The following is a 20526-nucleotide window of genomic DNA, read 5'->3' on the forward strand; positions in this document are numbered from 1 at the left end:
CGTGTGTGTGAGACGCGCAGCTTCTCGTTGCACCTCCTGTCATCCGCTTGGCGCGTGCAGCCTTCGACACTCGCGGAAGACGCATCTTGTCCCTGGTGTCCAGCGCAGGAGGGCTGGCGCGCGGCCGACCGGGCGTAAGGCCTGTGCGGGGTGTGGCAGAGTCTTGTTGGAGGGCGCCACTGCTGGCAATGTGAGCTTCCTCGCCTCGCCTCGCCTCGCCTCGCCTCAGACGAGGTGTTTGCGTAATTTGCAGTGCATTCGCACCTTTCCTATCCCTGTCCCCTGTCCCCGTCCCGACTTGTCCCGACTTTGCTCGACTGCCGCTCGCTGCCGCTCGGGTCGTGGCCCATATAACAGCGCAAGCACAAGAAACGTCTGCAGGAGATGACGAGACGAGACGAGTCGACTAAGGAATAAATTTATAATTACATATCGAAGTAGGAATTGTACACCGCTACACAACAACAGGCGCTGACGTATTTCAGAACACATCTGCCGATTCGTACTGTTTTGTCGTTTTCAAAAGACTTCCTGGCGAACTTGGTTAGCACATTCTCCCTCAAACTGAGATATTTACTGCAATTTCGCACCTTATGGTCATTACAATAGATTAAAATGCTTAAGCAAGAATCTTTGTCACAACAGAACGGTGGTATGGAAAGAGGGCGGTATAAAAAAAAAAAGTAAATGAAAGGGAGCCAACAGCACGTAATGTTCCCAGGTGGTCACCCATCCAAGTACTAACCACGCCCGATGTTGCTTAACTTCGGTGATCGGACGAGAACCGGTGTATTCAACATGGTATGGCCGTTGGCGCCCATGTAATGTAGGCGCATGGCAGAATTCGCATTCGGTTCTTATCCCAACACACACAAAATCATACTTTTCGGTCGAAAGCAGCCGCATTTTTTTTTTACTGACAATTCGTCACGCTAGCGCGAACGCAATCCTGAGATCCAAAACTTATGAGCCGGAAGTACGCGCGTCGTGTATTTTTTTTTTGGAGATTTATAAATTTATTTATTAACATTACATCGTTACAAGCTAACAACTTTACAACATAAAACACGAACAGAATTGTAATTGTAAGCACTTCCTTCCGCAATCCGACGTGCCAGCAGAGCGACAGCCGAATTAGCGCGCGCCGCCGTGTGTGTGAGACGCGCAGCTTCTCGTTGCACCTCCTGTCATCCGCTTGGCGCGTGCAGCCTTCGACACTCGCGGAAGACGCATCTTGTCCCTGGTGTCCAGCGCAGGAGGGCTGGCGCGCGGCCGACCGGCGTAAGGCCTGTGCGGGGTGTGGCAGAGTCTTGTTGGAGGGCGCCACTGCTGGCAATGTGAGCTTCCTCGCCTCGCCTCGCCTCGCCTCGCCTCAGACGAGGTGTTTGCGTAATTTGCAGTGCATTCGCACCTTTCCTATCCTGTCCCTGTCCCCGTCCCGACTTGTCCCGACTTTGCTCGACTGCCGCTCGCTGCCGCTCGGGTCGTGGCCCATATAACAGCGCAAGCACAAGAAACGTCTGCAGGAGATGACGAGACGAGACGAGTCGACTAAGGAATAAATTTATAATTACATATCGAAGTAGGAATTGTACACCGCTACACAACAACAGGCGCTGACGTATTTCAGAACACATCTGCCGATTCGTACTGTTTTGTCGTTTTCAAAGACTTCCTGGCGAACTTGGTTAGCACATTCTCCCTCAAACTGAGATATTTACTGCAATTTCGCACCTTATGGTCATTACAATAGATTAAAATGCTTAAGCAAGAATCTTTGTCACAACAGAACGGTGGTATGGAAAGAGGGCGGTATAAAAAAAAAAAAGTAAATGAAAGGGAGCCAACAGCACGTAATGTTCCCCAGGTGGTCACCCATCCAAGTACTAACCACGCCCGATGTTGCTTAACTTCGGTGATCGGACGAGAACCGGTGTATTCAACATGGTATGGCCGTTGGCGCCCATGTAATGTAGGCGCATGGCAGAATTCGCATTCGGTTCTTATCCCAACACACACAAAATCATACTTTTCGGTCGAAAGCAGCCGCATTTTTTTTTACTGACAATTCGTCACGCTAGCGCGAACGCAATCCTGAGATCCAAAACTTATGAGCCGGAAGTACGCGCGTCGTGTATTTTTTTTTTTGGAGATTTATAAATTTATTTATTAACATTACATCGTTACAAGCTAACAACTTTACAACATAAAACACGAACAGAATTGTAATTGTAAGCACTTCCTTCCGCAATCCGACGTGCCAGCAGAGCGACAGCCGAATTAGCGCGCGCCGCCGTGTGTGTGAGACGCGCAGCTTCTCGTTGCACCTCCTGTCATCCGCTTGGCGCGTGCAGCCTTCGACACTCGCGGAAGACGCATCTTGTCCCTGGTGTCCAGCGCAGGAGGGCTGGCGCGCGGCCGACCGGCGTAAGGCCTGTGCGGGGTGTGGCAGAGTCTTGTTGGAGGGCGCCACTGCTGGCAATGTGAGCTTCCTCGCCTCGCCTCGCCTCGCCTCGCCTCAGACGAGGTGTTTGCGTAATTTGCAGTGCATTCGCACCTTTCCTATCCCTGTCCCTGTCCCCGTCCCGACTTGTCCCGACTTTGCTCGACTGCCGCTCGCTGGCCGCTCGGGTCGTGGCCCATATAACAGCGCAAGCACAAGAAACGTCTGCAGGAGATGACGAGACGAGACGAGTCGACTAAGGAATAAATTTATAATTACATATCGAAGTAGGAATTGTACACCGCTACACAACAACAGGCGCTGACGTATTTCAGAACACATCTGCCGATTCGTACTGTTTTGTCGTTTTCAAAGACTTCCTGGCGAACTTGGTTAGCACATTCTCCCTCAAACTGAGATATTTACTGCAATTTCGCACCTTATGGTCATTACAATAGATTAAAATACAACAGAACGGTGGTATGGAAAGAGGGCGGTTATAAAAAAAAAAAAGTAAATGAAAGGGAGCCAACAGCACGTAATGTTCCCAGGTGGTCACCCATCCAAGTACTAACCACGCCCCGATGTTGCTTAACCTTCGGTGATCGGGACGAGAACCGGTGTATTCAACATGGTATGGCCGTTGGCGCCCATGTAATGTAGGCGCATGGCAGAATTCGCATTCGGTTCTTATCCCAACACACACACAAAATCATACTTTTCGGTCGAAAGCAGCCGCATTTTTTTTTACTGACAATTCGTCACGCTAGCGCGAACGCAATCCTGAGATCCAAAACTTATGAGCCGGAAGTACGCGCGTCGTGTAATTTTTTTTTTTGGAGATTTATAAATTTATTTATTAACATTACATCGTTACAAGCTAACAACTTTACAAACATAAAACACGAACAGAATTGTAATTGTAAGCACTTCCTTCCGCAATCCGACGTGCAGCAGAGCGACAGCCGAATTAGCCGCGCGCCGCCGTGTGTGTGAGACGCGCAGCTTCTCGTTGCACCTCCTGTCATCCGCTTGGCGCGTGCAGCCTTCGACACTCGCGGAAGACGCATCTTGTCCCTGGTGTCCAGCGCAGGAGGGCTGGCGCGCGGCCGACCGGCGTAAGGCCTGTGCGGGGTGTGGCAGAGTCTTGTTGGAGGGCGCCACTGCTGGCAATGTGAGCTTCCTCGCCTCGCCTCGCCTCGCCTCGCCTCAGACGAGGTGTTTGCGTAATTTGCAGTGCATTCGCACCTTTCCTATCCCTGTCCCTGTCCCCCGTCCCGACTTGTCCCGACTTTGCTCGACTGCCGCTCGCTGCCGCTCGGGTCGTGGCCCATATAACAGCGCAAGCACAAGAAACGTCTGCAGGAGATGACGAGACGAGACGAGTCGACTAAGGAATAAATTTATAATTACATATCGAAGTAGGAATTGTACACCGCTACACAACAACAGGCGCTGACGTATTTCAGAACACATCTGCCGATTCGTACTGTTTTGTCGTTTTCAAAGACTTCCTGGCGAACTTGGTTAGCACATTCTCCCTCAAACTGAGATATTTACTGCAATTTCGCACCTTATGGTCATTACAATAGATTAAAATGCTTAAGCAAGAATCTTTGTCACAACAGAACGGTGGTATGGAAAGAGGGCGGTATAAAAAAAAAAAGTAAATGAAAGGGAGCCAACAGCACGTAATGTTCCCAGGTGGTCACCCATCCAAGTACTAACCAACCGCCCGATGTTGCTTAACTTCGGTGATCGGACGAGAACCGGTGTATTCAACATGGTATGGCCGTTGGCGCCCATGTAATGTAGGCGCATGGCAGAATTCGCATTCGGTTCTTATCCCAACACACACAAAATCATACTTTTCGGTCGAAAGCAGCCGCATTTTTTTTTACTGACAATTCGTCACGCTAGCGCGAACGCAATCCTGAGATCCAAAACTTATGAGCCGGAAGTACGCGCGTCGTGTATTTTTTTTTTTGGAGATTTATAAATTTATTTATTAACATTACATCGTTACAAGCTAACAACTTTACAACATAAAACACGAACAGAATTGTTATTGTAAGCACTTCCTTCCGCAATCCCGACGTGCCAGCAGAGCGACAGCCGAATTAGCGCGCGCCGCCGTGTGTGTGAGACGCGCAGCTTCTCGTTGCACCTCCTGTCATCCGCTTGGCGCGTGCAGCCTTCGACACTCGCGGAAGACGCATCTTGTCCCTGGTGTCCAGCGCAGGAGGGCTGGCGCGCGGCCGACCGGGCGTAAGGCCTGTGCGGGGTGTGGCAGAGTCTTGTTGGAGGGCGCCACTGCTGGCAATGTGAGCTTCCTCGCCTCGCCTCGCCTCGCCTCGCCTCAGACGAGGTGTTTGCGTAATTTGCAGTGCATTCGCACCTTTCCTATCCCTGTCCCTGTCCCCGTCCCGACTTGTCCCGACCTTTGCTCGACTGCCGCTCGCTGCCGCTCGGGTCGTGGCCCATATAACAGCGCAAGCACAAGAAACGTCTGCAGGAGATGACGAGACGAGACGAGTCGACTAAGGAATAAATTTATAATTACATATCGAAGTAGGAATTGTACAACCGCTACACAACAACAGGCGCTGACGTATTTCAGAACACATCTGCCGATTCGTACTGTTTTGTCGTTTTCAAAGACTTCCTGGCGAACTTGGTTAGCACATTCTCCCTCAAACTGAGATATTTACTGCAATTTCGCACCTTATGGTCATTACAATAGATTAAAATGCTTAAGCAAGAATCTTTGTCACAACAGAACGGTGGTATGGAAAGAGGGCGGTATAAAAAAAAAAAAGTAAATGAAAGGGAGCCAACAGCACGTAATGTTCCCAGGTGGTCACCCATCCAAGTACTAACACGCCCGATGTTGCTTAACTTCGGTGATCGGACGAGAACCGGTGTATTCAACATGGTATGGCCGTTGGCGCCCATGTAATGTAGGGCCGTCATGGCAGAATTCGCATTCGGTTCTTATCCCAACACACACAAAATCATACTTTTCGGTCGAAAGCAGCCCGCATTTTTTTTTACTGACAATTCGTCACGCTAGCGCGAACGCAATCCTGAGATCCAAAACTTATGAGCCGGAAGTAACGCGCGTCGTGTATTTTTTTTTTTGGAGATTTATAAATTTATTTATTAACATTACATCGTTACAAGCTAACAACTTTACAACATAAAACACGAACAGAATTGTAATTGTAAGCACTTCCTTCCGCAATCCGACGTGCCAGCAGAGCGACAGCCGAATTAGCGGCGCGCCGCCGTGTGTGTGAGACGCGCAGCTTCTCGTTGCACCTCCTGTCATCCGCTTGGCGCGTGCAGCCTTCGACACTCGCGGAAGACGCATCTTGTCCCTGGTGTCCAGCGCAGGAGGGCTGGCGCGCGGGCCGACCGGCGTAAGGCCTGTGCGGGGTGTGGCAGAGTCTTGTTGGAGGGGCGCCACTGCTGGCAATGTGAGCTTCCTCGCCTCGCCTCGCCTCGCCTCGCCTCAGACGAGGTGTTTGCGTAATTTGCAGTGCATTCGCACCTTTCCTATCCCTGTCCCTGTCCCCGTCCCGACTTGTCCCGACTTTGCTCGACTGCCGCTCGCTGCCGCTCGGGTCGTGGCCCATATAACAAGCGCAAGCACAAGAAACGTCTGCAGGAGATGACGAGACGAGACGAGTCGACTAAGGAATAAATTTATAATTACATATCGAAGTAGGAATTGTACACCGCTACACAACAACAGGCGCTGACGTATTTCAGAACACATCTGCCGATTCGTACTGTTTTGTCGTTTTCAAAGACTTCCTGGCGAACTTGGTTAGCACATTCTCCCTCAAACTGAGATATTTACTGCAATTTCGCACCTTATGGTCATTACAATAGATTAAAATGCTTAAGCAAGAATCTTTGTCACAACAGAACGGTGGTATGGAAAGAGGGCGGTATAAAAAAAAAAAAGTAAATGAAAGGGAGCCAACAGCACGTAATGTTCCCAGGTGGTCACCCATCCAAGTACTAACCACGCCCGATGTTGCTTAACTTCGGTGATCGGACGAGAACCGGTGTATTCAACATGGTATGGCCGTTGGCGCCCATGTAATGTAGGCGCATGGCAGAATTCGCATTCGGTTCTTATCCCAACACACACAAAATCATACTTTTCGGTCGAAAGCAGCCGCATTTTTTTTTTACTGACAATTCGTCACGCTAGCGCGAACGCAATCCTGAGATCCAAAACTTATGAGCCGGAAGTACGCGCGTCGTGTATTTTTTTTTTTGGAGATTTATAAATTTATTTATTAACATTACATCGTTACAAGCTAACAACTTTACAACATAAAAACACGAACAGAAATTGTAATTGTAAGCACTTCCTTCCGCAATCCGACGTGCCAGCAGAGCGACAGCCGAATTAGCGCGCGCCGCCGTGTGTGTGAGACGCGCAGCTTCTCGTTGCACCTCCTGTCATCCGCTTGGCGCGTGCAGCCTTCGACACTCGCGGAAGACGCATCTTGTCCCTGGTGTCCAGCGCAGGAGGGCTGGCGCGCGGCCGACCGGCGTAAGGCCTGTGCGGGGGTGTGGCAGAGTCTTGTTGGAGGGCGCCACTGCTGGCAATGTGAGCTTCCTCGCCTCGCCTCGCCTCGCCTCGCCTCAGACGAGGTGTTTGCGTAATTTGCAGTGCATTCGCACCTTTCCTATCCCTGTCCCTGTCCCCGTCCCGACTTGTCCCGACTTTGCTCGACTGCCGCTCGCTGCCGCTCGGGTCGTGGCCCATATAACAGCGCAAGCACAAGAAACGTCTGCAGGAGATGACGAGACGAGACGAGTCGACTAAGGAATAAATTTATAATTACATATCGAAGTAGGAATTGTACACCGCTACACAACAACAGGCGCTGACGTATTTCAGAACACATCTGCCGATTCGTACTGTTTTGTCGTTTTCAAAGACTTCCTGGCGAACTTGGTTAGCACATTCTCCCTCAAACTGAGATATTTACTGCAATTTCGCACCTTATGGTCATTACAATAGATTAAAATGCTTAAGCAAGAATCTTTGTCACAACAGAACGGTGGTATGGAAAGAGGGCGGTATAAAAAAAAAAAGTAAATGAAAGGGAGCCAACAGCACGTAATGTTCCCAGGTGGTCACCCATCCAAGTACTAACCACGCCCGATGTTGCTTAACTTCGGTGATCGGACGAGAACCGGTGTATTCAACATGGTATGGCCGTTGGCGCCCATGTAATGTAGGCGCATGGCAGAATTCGCATTCGGTTCTTATCCCAACACACACAAAATCATACTTTTCGGTCGAAAGCAGCCGCATTTTTTTTTACTGACAATTCGTCACGCTAGCGCGAACGCAATCCTGAGATCCAAAACTTATGAGCCGGAAGTACGCGCGTCGTGTATTTTTTTTTTTGGAGATTTATAAATTTATTTATTAACATTACATCGTTACAAGCTAACAACTTTACAACATAAAACACGAACAGAATTGTAATTGTAAGCACTTCCTTCCGCAATCCGACGTGCCAGCAGAGCGACAGCCGAATTAGCGCGCGCCGCCGTGTGTGTGAGACGCGCAGCTTCTCGTTGCACCTCCTGTCATCCGCTTGGCGCGTGCAGCCTTCGACACTCGCGGAAGACGCATCTTGTCCCTGGTGTCCAGCGCAGGAGGGCTGGCGCGCGGCCGACCGGCGTAAGGCCTGTGCGGGGTGTGGCAGAGTCTTGTTGGAGGGCGCCACTGCTGGCAATGTGAGCTTCCTCGCCTCGCCTCGCCTCGCCTCGCCTCAGACGAGGTGTTTGCGTAATTTGCAGTGCATTCGCACCTTTCCTATCCCTGTCCCTGTCCCCGTCCCGACTTGTCCCGACTTTGCTCGACTGCCGCTCGCTGCCGCTCGGGTCGTGGCCCATATAACAGCGCAAGCACAAGAAACGTCTGCAGGAGATGACGAGACGAGACGAGTCGACTAAGGAATAAATTTATAATTACATATCGAAGTAGGAATTGTACACCGCTACACAACAACAGGCGCTGACGTATTTCAGAACACATCTGCCGATTCGTACTGTTTTGTCGTTTTCAAAGACTTCCTGGCGAACTTGGTTAGCACATTCTCCCTCAAACTGAGATATTTACTGCAATTTCGCACCTTATGGTCATTACAATAGATTAAAATGCTTAAGCAAGAATCTTTGTCACAACAGAACGGTGGTATGGAAAGAGGGCGGTATAAAAAAAAAAAAGTAAATGAAAGGGAGCCAACAGCACGTAATGTTCCCAGGTGGTCACCCATCCAAGTACTAACCACGCCCGATGTTGCTTAACTTCGGTGATCGGACGAGAACCGGTGTATTCAACATGGTATGGCCGTTGGCGCCCATGTAATGTAGGCGCATGGCAGAATTCGCATTCGGTTCTTATCCCAACACACACAAAATCATACTTTTCGGTCGAAAGCAGCCGCATTTTTTTTTACTGACAATTCGTCACGCTAGCGCGAACGCAATCCTGAGATCCAAAACTTATGAGCCGGAAGTACGCGCGTCGTGTATTTTTTTTTTTGGAGATTTATAAATTTATTTATTAACATTACATCGTTACAAGCTAACAACTTTACAACATAAAACACGAACAGAATTGTAATTGTAAGCACTTCCTTCCGCAATCCGACGTGCCAGCAGAGCGACAGCCGAATTAGCGCGCGCCGCCGTGTGTGTGAGACGCGCAGCTTCTCGTTGCACCTCCTGTCATCCGCTTGGCGCGTGCAGCCTTCGACACTCGCGGAAGACGCATCTTGTCCCTGGTGTCCAGCGCAGGAGGGCTGGCGCGCGGCCGACCGGCGTAAGGCCTGTGCGGGGTGTGGCAGAGTCTTGTTGGAGGGCGCCACTGCTGGCAATGTGAGCTTCCTCGCCTCGCCTCGCCTCGCCTCGCCTCAGACGAGGTGTTTGCGTAATTTGCAGTGCATTCGCACCTTTCCTATCCCTGTCCCTGTCCCCGTCCCGACTTGTCCCGACTTTGCTCGACTGCCGCTCGCTGCCGCTCGGGTCGTGGCCCATATAACAGCGCAAGCACAAGAAACGTCTGCAGGAGATGACGAGACGAGACGAGTCGACTAAGGAATAAATTTATAATTACATATCGAAGTAGGAATTGTACACCGCTACACAACAACAGGCGCTGACGTATTTCAGAACACATCTGCCGATTCGTACTGTTTTGTCGTTTTCAAAGACTTCCTGGCGAACTTGGTTAGCACATTCTCCCTCAAACTGAGATATTTACTGCAATTTCGCACCTTATGGTCATTACAATAGATTAAAATGCTTAAGCAAGAATCTTTGTCACAACAGAACGGTGGTATGGAAAGAGGGCGGTATAAAAAAAAAAAAGTAAATGAAAGGGAGCCAACAGCACGTAATGTTCCCAGGTGGTCACCCATCCAAGTACTAACCACGCCCGATGTTGCTTAACTTCGGTGATCGGACGAGAACCGGTGTATTCAACATGGTATGGCCGTTGGCGCCCATGTAATGTAGGCGCATGGCAGAATTCGCATTCGGTTCTTATCCCAACACACACAAAATCATACTTTTCGGTCGAAAGCAGCCGCATTTTTTTTTACTGACAATTCGTCACGCTAGCGCGAACGCAATCCTGAGATCCAAAACTTATGAGCCGGAAGTACGCGCGTCGTGTATTTTTTTTTTTGGAGATTTATAAATTTATTTATTAACATTACATCGTTACAAGCTAACAACTTTACAACATAAAACACGAACAGAATTGTAATTGTAAGCACTTCCTTCCGCAATCCGACGTGCCAGCAGAGCGACAGCCGAATTAGCGCGCGCCGCCGTGTGTGTGAGACGCGCAGCTTCTCGTTGCACCTCCTGTCATCCGCTTGGCGCGTGCAGCCTTCGACACTCGCGGAAGACGCATCTTGTCCCTGGTGTCCAGCGCAGGAGGGCTGGCGCGCGGCCGACCGGCGTAAGGCCTGTGCGGGGTGTGGCAGAGTCTTGTTGGAGGGCGCCACTGCTGGCAATGTGAGCTTCCTCGCCTCGCCTCGCCTCGCCTCGCCTCAGACGAGGTGTTTGCGTAATTTGCAGTGCATTCGCACCTTTCCTATCCCTGTCCCTGTCCCCGTCCCGACTTGTCCCGACTTTGCTCGACTGCCGCTCGCTGCCGCTCGGGTCGTGGCCCATATAACAGCGCAAGCACAAGAAACGTCTGCAGGAGATGACGAGACGAGACGAGTCGACTAAGGAATAAATTTATAATTACATATCGAAGTAGGAATTGTACACCGCTACACAACAACAGGCGCTGACGTATTTCAGAACACATCTGCCGATTCGTACTGTTTTGTCGTTTTCAAAGACTTCCTGGCGAACTTGGTTAGCACATTCTCCCTCAAACTGAGATATTTACTGCAATTTCGCACCTTATGGTCATTACAATAGATTAAAATGCTTAAGCAAGAATCTTTGTCACAACAGAACGGTGGTATGGAAAGAGGGCGGTATAAAAAAAAAAAGTAAATGAAAGGGAGCCAACAGCACGTAATGTTCCCAGGTGGTCACCCATCCAAGTACTAACCACGCCCGATGTTGCTTAACTTCGGTGATCGGACGAGAACCGGTGTATTCAACATGGTATGGCCGTTGGCGCCCATGTAATGTAGGCGCATGGCAGAATTCGCATTCGGTTCTTATCCCAACACACACAAAATCATACTTTTCGGTCGAAAGCAGCCGCATTTTTTTTTACTGACAATTCGTCACGCTAGCGCGAACGCAATCCTGAGATCCAAAACTTATGAGCCGGAAGTACGCGCGTCGTGTATTTTTTTTTTTGGAGATTTATAAATTTATTTATTAACATTACATCGTTACAAGCTAACAACTTTACAACATAAAACACGAACAGAATTGTAATTGTAAGCACTTCCTTCCGCAATCCGACGTGCCAGCAGAGCGACAGCCGAATTAGCGCGCGCCGCCGTGTGTGTGAGACGCGCAGCTTCTCGTTGCACCTCCTGTCATCCGCTTGGCGCGTGCAGCCTTCGACACTCGCGGAAGACGCATCTTGTCCCTGGTGTCCAGCGCAGGAGGGCTGGCGCGCGGCCGACCGGCGTAAGGCCTGTGCGGGGTGTGGCAGAGTCTTGTTGGAGGGCGCCACTGCTGGCAATGTGAGCTTCCTCGCCTCGCCTCGCCTCGCCTCGCCTCAGACGAGGTGTTTGCGTAATTTGCAGTGCATTCGCACCTTTCCTATCCCTGTCCCTGTCCCCGTCCCGACTTGTCCCGACTTTGCTCGACTGCCGCTCGCTGCCGCTCGGGTCGTGGCCCATATAACAGCGCAAGCACAAGAAACGTCTGCAGGAGATGACGAGACGAGACGAGTCGACTAAGGAATAAATTTATAATTACATATCGAAGTAGGAATTGTACACCGCTACACAACAACAGGCGCTGACGTATTTCAGAACACATCTGCCGATTCGTACTGTTTTGTCGTTTTCAAAGACTTCCTGGCGAACTTGGTTAGCACATTCTCCCTCAAACTGAGATATTTACTGCAATTTCGCACCTTATGGTCATTACAATAGATTAAAATGCTTAAGCAAGAATCTTTGTCACAACAGAACGGTGGTATGGAAAGAGGGCGGTATAAAAAAAAAAAAGTAAATGAAAGGGAGCCAACAGCACGTAATGTTCCCAGGTGGTCACCCATCCAAGTACTAACCACGCCCGATGTTGCTTAACTTCGGTGATCGGACGAGAACCGGTGTATTCAACATGGTATGGCCGTTGGCGCCCATGTAATGTAGGCGCATGGCAGAATTCGCATTCGGTTCTTATCCCAACACACACAAAATCATACTTTTCGGTCGAAAGCAGCCGCATTTTTTTTTACTGACAATTCGTCACGCTAGCGCGAACGCAATCCTGAGATCCAAAACTTATGAGCCGGAAGTACGCGCGTCGTGTATTTTTTTTTTTGGAGATTTATAAATTTATTTATTAACATTACATCGTTACAAGCTAACAACTTTACAACATAAAACACGAACAGAATTGTAATTGTAAGCACTTCCTTCCGCAATCCGACGTGCCAGCAGAGCGACAGCCGAATTAGCGCGCGCCGCCGTGTGTGTGAGACGCGCAGCTTCTCGTTGCACCTCCTGTCATCCGCTTGGCGCGTGCAGCCTTCGACACTCGCGGAAGACGCATCTTGTCCCTGGTGTCCAGCGCAGGAGGGCTGGCGCGCGGCCGACCGGCGTAAGGCCTGTGCGGGGTGTGGCAGAGTCTTGTTGGAGGGCGCCACTGCTGGCAATGTGAGCTTCCTCGCCTCGCCTCGCCTCGCCTCGCCTCAGACGAGGTGTTTGCGTAATTTGCAGTGCATTCGCACCTTTCCTATCCCTGTCCCTGTCCCCGTCCCGACTTGTCCCGACTTTGCTCGACTGCCGCTCGCTGCCGCTCGGGTCGTGGCCCATATAACAGCGCAAGCACAAGAAACGTCTGCAGGAGATGACGAGACGAGACGAGTCGACTAAGGAATAAATTTATAATTACATATCGAAGTAGGAATTGTACACCGCTACACAACAACAGGCGCTGACGTATTTCAGAACACATCTGCCGATTCGTACTGTTTTGTCGTTTTCAAAGACTTCCTGGCGAACTTGGTTAGCACATTCTCCCTCAAACTGAGATATTTACTGCAATTTCGCACCTTATGGTCATTACAATAGATTAAAATGCTTAAGCAAGAATCTTTGTCACAACAGAACGGTGGTATGGAAAGAGGGCGGTATAAAAAAAAAAAGTAAATGAAAGGGAGCCAACAGCACGTAATGTTCCCAGGTGGTCACCCATCCAAGTACTAACCACGCCCGATGTTGCTTAACTTCGGTGATCGGACGAGAACCGGTGTATTCAACATGGTATGGCCGTTGGCGCCCATGTAATGTAGGCGCATGGCAGAATTCGCATTCGGTTCTTATCCCAACACACACAAAATCATACTTTTCGGTCGAAAGCAGCCGCATTTTTTTTTACTGACAATTCGTCACGCTAGCGCGAACGCAATCCTGAGATCCAAAACTTATGAGCCGGAAGTACGCGCGTCGTGTATTTTTTTTTTTGGAGATTTATAAATTTATTTATTAACATTACATCGTTACAAGCTAACAACTTTACAACATAAAACACGAACAGAATTGTAATTGTAAGCACTTCCTTCCGCAATCCGACGTGCCAGCAGAGCGACAGCCGAATTAGCGCGCGCCGCCGTGTGTGTGAGACGCGCAGCTTCTCGTTGCACCTCCTGTCATCCGCTTGGCGCGTGCAGCCTTCGACACTCGCGGAAGACGCATCTTGTCCCTGGTGTCCAGCGCAGGAGGGCTGGCGCGCGGCCGACCGGCGTAAGGCCTGTGCGGGGTGTGGCAGAGTCTTGTTGGAGGGCGCCACTGCTGGCAATGTGAGCTTCCTCGCCTCGCCTCGCCTCGCCTCGCCTCAGACGAGGTGTTTGCGTAATTTGCAGTGCATTCGCACCTTTCCTATCCCTGTCCCTGTCCCCGTCCCGACTTGTCCCGACTTTGCTCGACTGCCGCTCGCTGCCGCTCGGGTCGTGGCCCATATAACAGCGCAAGCACAAGAAACGTCTGCAGGAGATGACGAGACGAGACGAGTCGACTAAGGAATAAATTTATAATTACATATCGAAGTAGGAATTGTACACCGCTACACAACAACAGGCGCTGACGTATTTCAGAACACATCTGCCGATTCGTACTGTTTTGTCGTTTTCAAAGACTTCCTGGCGAACTTGGTTAGCACATTCTCCCTCAAACTGAGATATTTACTGCAATTTCGCACCTTATGGTCATTACAATAGATTAAAATGCTTAAGCAAGAATCTTTGTCACAACAGAACGGTGGTATGGAAAGAGGGCGGTATAAAAAAAAAAAGTAAATGAAAGGGAGCCAACAGCACGTAATGTTCCCAGGTGGTCACCCATCCAAGTACTAACCACGCCCGATGTTGCTTAACTTCGGTGATCGGACGAGAACCGGTGTATTCAACATGGTATGGCCGTTGGCGCCCATGTAATGTAGGCGCATGGCAGAATTCGCATTCGGTTCTTATCCCAACACACACAAAATCATACTTTTCGGTCGAAAGCAGCCGCATTTTTTTTTACTGACAATTCGTCACGCTAGCGCGAACGCAATCCTGAGATCCAAAACTTATGAGCCGGAAGTACGCGCGTCGTGTATTTTTTTTTTTGGAGATTTATAAATTTATTTATTAACATTACATCGTTACAAGCTAACAACTTTACAACATAAAACACGAACAGAATTGTAATTGTAAGCACTTCCTTCCGCAATCCGACGTGCCAGCAGAGCGACAGCCGAATTAGCGCGCGCCGCCGTGTGTGTGAGACGCGCAGCTTCTCGTTGCACCTCCTGTCATCCGCTTGGCGCGTGCAGCCTTCGACACTCGCGGAAGACGCATCTTGTCCCTGGTGTCCAGCGCAGGAGGGCTGGCGCGCGGCCGACCGGCGTAAGGCCTGTGCGGGGTGTGGCAGAGTCTTGTTGGAGGGCGCCACTGCTGGCAATGTGAGCTTCCTCGCCTCGCCTCGCCTCGCCTCGCCTCAGACGAGGTGTTTGCGTAATTTGCAGTGCATTCGCACCTTTCCTATCCCTGTCCCTGTCCCCGTCCCGACTTGTCCCGACTTTGCTCGACTGCCGCTCGCTGCCGCTCGGGTCGTGGCCCATATAACAGCGCAAGCACAAGAAACGTCTGCAGGAGATGACGAGACGAGACGAGTCGACTAAGGAATAAATTTATAATTACATATCGAAGTAGGAATTGTACACCGCTACACAACAACAGGCGCTGACGTATTTCAGAACACATCTGCCGATTCGTACTGTTTTGTCGTTTTCAAAGACTTCCTGGCGAACTTGGTTAGCACATTCTCCCTCAAACTGAGATATTTACTGCAATTTCGCACCTTATGGTCATTACAATAGATTAAAATGCTTAAGCAAGAATCTTTGTCACAACAGAACGGTGGTATGGAAAGAGGGCGGTATAAAAAAAAAAAAGTAAATGAAAGGGAGCCAACAGCACGTAATGTTCCCAGGTGGTCACCCATCCAAGTACTAACCACGCCCGATGTTGCTTAACTTCGGTGATCGGACGAGAACCGGTGTATTCAACATGGTATGGCCGTTGGCGCCCATGTAATGTAGGCGCATGGCAGAATTCGCATTCGGTTCTTATCCCAACACACACAAAATCATACTTTTCGGTCGAAAGCAGCCGCATTTTTTTTTACTGACAATTCGTCACGCTAGCGCGAACGCAATCCTGAGATCCAAAACTTATGAGCCGGAAGTACGCGCGTCGTGTATTTTTTTTTTTGGAGATTTATAAATTTATTTATTAACATTACATCGTTACAAGCTAACAACTTTACAACATAAAACACGAACAGAATTGTAATTGTAAGCACTTCCTTCCGCAATCCGACGTGCCAGCAGAGCGACAGCCGAATTAGCGCGCGCCGCCGTGTGTGTGAGACGCGCAGCTTCTCGTTGCACCTCCTGTCATCCGCTTGGCGCGTGCAGCCTTCGACACTCGCGGAAGACGCATCTTGTCCCTGGTGTCCAGCGCAGGAGGGCTGGCGCGCGGCCGACCGGCGTAAGGCCTGTGCGGGGTGTGGCAGAGTCTTGTTGGAGGGCGCCACTGCTGGCAATGTGAGCTTCCTCGCCTCGCCTCGCCTCGCCTCGCCTCAGACGAGGTGTTTGCGTAATTTGCAGTGCATTCGCACCTTTCCTATCCCTGTCCCTGTCCCCGTCCCGACTTGTCCCGACTTTGCTCGACTGCCGCTCGCTGCCGCTCGGGTCGTGGCCCATATAACAGCGCAAGCACAAGAAACGTCTGCAGGAGATGACGAGACGAGACGAGTCGACTAAGGAATAAATTTATAATTACATATCGAAGTAGGAATTGTACACCGCTACACAACAACAGGCGCTGACGTATTTCAGAACACATCTGCCGATTCGTACTGTTTTGTCGTTTTCAAAGACTTCCTGGCGAACTTGGTTAGCACATTCTCCCTCAAACTGAGATATTTACTGCAATTTCGCACCTTATGGTCATTACAATAGATTAAAATGCTTAAGCAAGAATCTTTGTCACAACAGAACGGTGGTATGGAAAGAGGGCGGTATAAAAAAAAAAAGTAAATGAAAGGGAGCCAACAGCACGTAATGTTCCCAGGTGGTCACCCATCCAAGTACTAACCACGCCCGATGTTGCTTAACTTCGGTGATCGGACGAGAACCGGTGTATTCAACATGGTATGGCCGTTGGCGCCCATGTAATGTAGGCGCATGGCAGAATTCGCATTCGGTTCTTATCCCAACACACACAAAATCATACTTTTCGGTCGAAAGCAGCCGCATTTTTTTTTACTGACAATTCGTCACGCTAGCGCGAACGCAATCCTGAGATCCAAAACTTATGAGCCGGAAGTACGCGCGTCGTGTATTTTTTTTTTTGGAGATTTATAAATTTATTTATTAACATTACATCGTTACAAGCTAACAACTTTACAACATAAAACACGAACAGAATTGTAATTGTAAGCACTTCCTTCCGCAATCCGACGTGCCAGCAGAGCGACAGCCGAATTAGCGCGCGCCGCCGTGTGTGTGAGACGCGCAGCTTCTCGTTGCACCTCCTGTCATCCGCTTGGCGCGTGCAGCCTTCGACACTCGCGGAAGACGCATCTTGTCCCTGGTGTCCAGCGCAGGAGGGCTGGCGCGCGGCCGACCGGCGTAAGGCCTGTGCGGGGTGTGGCAGAGTCTTGTTGGAGGGCGCCACTGCTGGCAATGTGAGCTTCCTCGCCTCGCCTCGCCTCGCCTCGCCTCAGACGAGGTGTTTGCGTAATTTGCAGTGCATTCGCACCTTTCCTATCCCTGTCCCTGTCCCCGTCCCGACTTGTCCCGACTTTGCTCGACTGCCGCTCGCTGCCGCTCGGGTCGTGGCCCATATAACAGCGCAAGCACAAGAAACGTCTGCAGGAGATGACGAGACGAGACGAGTCGACTAAGGAATAAATTTATAATTACATATCGAAGTAGGAATTGTACACCGCTACACAACAACAGGCGCTGACGTATTTCAGAACACATCTGCCGATTCGTACTGTTTTGTCGTTTTCAAAGACTTCCTGGCGAACTTGGTTAGCACATTCTCCCTCAAACTGAGATATTTACTGCAATTTCGCACCTTATGGTCATTACAATAGATTAAAATGCTTAAGCAAGAATCTTTGTCACAACAGAACGGTGGTATGGAAAGAGGGCGGTATAAAAAAAAAAAGTAAATGAAAGGGAGCCAACAGCACGTAATGTTCCCAGGTGGTCACCCATCCAAGTACTAACCACGCCCGATGTTGCTTAACTTCGGTGATCGGACGAGAACCGGTGTATTCAACATGGTATGGCCGTTGGCGCCCATGTAATGTAGGCGCATGGCAGAATTCGCATTCGGTTCTTATCCCAACACACACAAAATCATACTTTTCGGTCGAAAGCAGCCGCATTTTTTTTTACTGACAATTCGTCACGCTAGCGCGAACGCAATCCTGAGATCCAAAACTTATGAGCCGGAAGTACGCGCGTCGTGTATTTTTTTTTTTGGAGATTTATAAATTTATTTATTAACATTACATCGTTACAAGCTAACAACTTTACAACATAAAACACGAACAGAATTGTAATTGTAAGCACTTCCTTCCGCAATCCGACGTGCCAGCAGAGCGACAGCCGAATTAGCGCGCGCCGCCGTGTGTGTGAGACGCGCAGCTTCTCGTTGCACCTCCTGTCATCCGCTTGGCGCGTGCAGCCTTCGACACTCGCGGAAGACGCATCTTGTCCCTGGTGTCCAGCGCAGGAGGGCTGGCGCGCGGCCGACCGGCGTAAGGCCTGTGCGGGGTGTGGCAGAGTCTTGTTGGAGGGCGCCACTGCTGGCAATGTGAGCTTCCTCGCCTCGCCTCGCCTCGCCTCGCCTCGCCTCAGACGAGGTGTTTGCGTAATTTGCAGTGCATTCGCACCTTTCCTATCCCTGTCCCTGTCCCCGTCCCGACTTGTCCCGACTTTGCTCGACTGCCGCTCGCTGCCGCTCGGGTCGTGGCCCATATAACAGCGCAAGCACAAGAAACGTCTGCAGGAGATGACGAGACGAGACGAGTCGACTAAGGAATAAATTTATAATTACATATCGAAGTAGGAATTGTACACCGCTACACAACAACAGGCGCTGACGTATTTCAGAACACATCTGCCGATTCGTACTGTTTTGTCGTTTTCAAAGACTTCCTGGCGAACTTGGTTAGCACATTCTCCCTCAAACTGAGATATTTACTGCAATTTCGCACCTTATGGTCATTACAATAGATTAAAATGCTTAAGCAAGAATCTTTGTCACAACAGAACGGTGGTATGGAAAGAGGGCGGTATAAAAAAAAAAAAGTAAATGAAAGGGAGCCAACAGCACGTAATGTTCCCAGGTGGTCACCCATCCAAGTACTAACCACGCCCGATGTTGCTTAACTTCGGTGATCGGACGAGAACCGGTGTATTCAACATGGTATGGCCGTTGGCGCCCATGTAATGTAGGCGCATGGCAGAATTCGCATTCGGTTCTTATCCCAACACACACAAAATCATACTTTTCGGTCGAAAGCAGCCGCATTTTTTTTTACTGACAATTCGTCACGCTAGCGCGAACGCAATCCTGAGATCCAAAACTTATGAGCCGGAAGTACGCGCGTCGTGTATTTTTTTTTTTGGAGATTTATAAATTTATTTATTAACATTACATCGTTACAAGCTAACAACTTTACAACATAAAACACGAACAGAATTGTAATTGTAAGCACTTCCTTCCGCAATCCGACGTGCCAGCAGAGCGACAGCCGAATTAGCGCGCGCCGCCGTGTGTGTGAGACGCGCAGCTTCTCGTTGCACCTCCTGTCATCCGCTTGGCGCGTGCAGCCTTCGACACTCGCGGAAGACGCATCTTGTCCCTGGTGTCCAGCGCAGGAGGGCTGGCGCGCGGCCGACCGGCGTAAGGCCTGTGCGGGGTGTGGCAGAGTCTTGTTGGAGGGCGCCACTGCTGGCAATGTGAGCTTCCTCGCCTCGCCTCGCCTCGCCTCGCCTCAGACGAGGTGTTTGCGTAATTTGCAGTGCATTCGCACCTTTCCTATCCCTGTCCCTGTCCCCGTCCCGACTTGTCCCGACTTTGCTCGACTGCCGCTCGCTGCCGCTCGGGTCGTGGCCCATATAACAGCGCAAGCACAAGAAACGTCTGCAGGAGATGACGAGACGAGACGAGTCGACTAAGGAATAAATTTATAATTACATATCGAAGTAGGAATTGTACACCGCTACACAACAACAGGCGCTGACGTATTTCAGAACACATCTGCCGATTCGTACTGTTTTGTCGTTTTCAAAGACTTCCTGGCGAACTTGGTTAGCACATTCTCCCTCAAACTGAGATATTTACTGCAATTTCGCACCTTATGGTCATTACAATAGATTAAAATGCTTAAGCAAGAATCTTTGTCACAACAGAACGGTGGTATGGAAAGAGGGCGGTATAAAAAAAAAAAGTAAATGAAAGGGAGCCAACAGCACGTAATGTTCCCAGGTGGTCACCCATCCAAGTACTAACCACGCCCGATGTTGCTTAACTTCGGTGATCGGACGAGAACCGGTGTATTCAACATGGTATGGCCGTTGGCGCCCATGTAATGTAGGCGCATGGCAGAATTCGCATTCGGTTCTTATCCCAACACACACAAAATCATACTTTTCGGTCGAAAGCAGCCGCATTTTTTTTTACTGACAATTCGTCACGCTAGCGCGAACGCAATCCTGAGATCCAAAACTTATGAGCCGGAAGTACGCGCGTCGTGTATTTTTTTTTTTGGAGATTTATAAATTTATTTATTAACATTACATCGTTA

General features: G+C 49.8%; 18 non-coding genes across 18 annotated transcripts; all 18 read right to left on the bottom strand.

The window, feature by feature from the left end:
* Positions 1-696: 696 nt before the first annotated feature.
* Positions 697-815, bottom strand: LOC126447722 (5S ribosomal RNA). Its single transcript, XR_007583887.1, has one exon. It is a non-coding gene; the product is annotated as a 5S ribosomal RNA (ribosomal RNA).
* A 1026-nt stretch (positions 816-1841) lies between these two features.
* On the bottom strand, positions 1842-1961 carry LOC126447749 (5S ribosomal RNA). Its single transcript, XR_007583911.1, has one exon. It is a non-coding gene; the product is annotated as a 5S ribosomal RNA (ribosomal RNA).
* A 1008-nt stretch (positions 1962-2969) lies between these two features.
* Positions 2970-3091, bottom strand: LOC126447751 (5S ribosomal RNA). The gene has a single exon (XR_007583913.1). It is a non-coding gene; the product is annotated as a 5S ribosomal RNA (ribosomal RNA).
* Positions 3092-4122: 1031 nt separating this feature from the next.
* Positions 4123-4243, bottom strand: LOC126447750 (5S ribosomal RNA). Its single transcript, XR_007583912.1, has one exon. It is a non-coding gene; the product is annotated as a 5S ribosomal RNA (ribosomal RNA).
* Positions 4244-5274: 1031 nt separating this feature from the next.
* On the bottom strand, positions 5275-5392 carry LOC126447748 (5S ribosomal RNA). The gene has a single exon (XR_007583910.1). It is a non-coding gene; the product is annotated as a 5S ribosomal RNA (ribosomal RNA).
* A 1036-nt stretch (positions 5393-6428) lies between these two features.
* LOC126447735 (5S ribosomal RNA) lies at positions 6429-6547 on the bottom strand. The gene has a single exon (XR_007583898.1). It is a non-coding gene; the product is annotated as a 5S ribosomal RNA (ribosomal RNA).
* Positions 6548-7577: 1030 nt separating this feature from the next.
* Positions 7578-7696, bottom strand: LOC126447747 (5S ribosomal RNA). The gene has a single exon (XR_007583909.1). It is a non-coding gene; the product is annotated as a 5S ribosomal RNA (ribosomal RNA).
* A 1027-nt stretch (positions 7697-8723) lies between these two features.
* Positions 8724-8842, bottom strand: LOC126447752 (5S ribosomal RNA). The gene has a single exon (XR_007583914.1). It is a non-coding gene; the product is annotated as a 5S ribosomal RNA (ribosomal RNA).
* Positions 8843-9869: 1027 nt separating this feature from the next.
* On the bottom strand, positions 9870-9988 carry LOC126447753 (5S ribosomal RNA). Its single transcript, XR_007583915.1, has one exon. It is a non-coding gene; the product is annotated as a 5S ribosomal RNA (ribosomal RNA).
* A 1026-nt stretch (positions 9989-11014) lies between these two features.
* On the bottom strand, positions 11015-11133 carry LOC126447724 (5S ribosomal RNA). The gene has a single exon (XR_007583888.1). It is a non-coding gene; the product is annotated as a 5S ribosomal RNA (ribosomal RNA).
* A 1027-nt stretch (positions 11134-12160) lies between these two features.
* Positions 12161-12279, bottom strand: LOC126447725 (5S ribosomal RNA). Its single transcript, XR_007583889.1, has one exon. It is a non-coding gene; the product is annotated as a 5S ribosomal RNA (ribosomal RNA).
* Positions 12280-13305: 1026 nt separating this feature from the next.
* LOC126447726 (5S ribosomal RNA) lies at positions 13306-13424 on the bottom strand. Its single transcript, XR_007583890.1, has one exon. It is a non-coding gene; the product is annotated as a 5S ribosomal RNA (ribosomal RNA).
* Positions 13425-14450: 1026 nt separating this feature from the next.
* Positions 14451-14569, bottom strand: LOC126447727 (5S ribosomal RNA). Its single transcript, XR_007583891.1, has one exon. It is a non-coding gene; the product is annotated as a 5S ribosomal RNA (ribosomal RNA).
* A 1027-nt stretch (positions 14570-15596) lies between these two features.
* On the bottom strand, positions 15597-15715 carry LOC126447728 (5S ribosomal RNA). The gene has a single exon (XR_007583892.1). It is a non-coding gene; the product is annotated as a 5S ribosomal RNA (ribosomal RNA).
* Positions 15716-16741: 1026 nt separating this feature from the next.
* LOC126447729 (5S ribosomal RNA) lies at positions 16742-16860 on the bottom strand. The gene has a single exon (XR_007583893.1). It is a non-coding gene; the product is annotated as a 5S ribosomal RNA (ribosomal RNA).
* A 1026-nt stretch (positions 16861-17886) lies between these two features.
* On the bottom strand, positions 17887-18005 carry LOC126447730 (5S ribosomal RNA). Its single transcript, XR_007583894.1, has one exon. It is a non-coding gene; the product is annotated as a 5S ribosomal RNA (ribosomal RNA).
* Positions 18006-19037: 1032 nt separating this feature from the next.
* On the bottom strand, positions 19038-19156 carry LOC126447731 (5S ribosomal RNA). Its single transcript, XR_007583895.1, has one exon. It is a non-coding gene; the product is annotated as a 5S ribosomal RNA (ribosomal RNA).
* A 1026-nt stretch (positions 19157-20182) lies between these two features.
* Positions 20183-20301, bottom strand: LOC126447732 (5S ribosomal RNA). Its single transcript, XR_007583896.1, has one exon. It is a non-coding gene; the product is annotated as a 5S ribosomal RNA (ribosomal RNA).
* Positions 20302-20526: the final 225 nt, after the last annotated feature.

Source organism: Schistocerca serialis, unplaced genomic scaffold (assembly GCF_023864345.2).
Source record: "Schistocerca serialis cubense isolate TAMUIC-IGC-003099 unplaced genomic scaffold, iqSchSeri2.2 HiC_scaffold_540, whole genome shotgun sequence".
Taxonomy (NCBI): Eukaryota; Metazoa; Arthropoda; class Insecta; order Orthoptera; family Acrididae; genus Schistocerca; species Schistocerca serialis.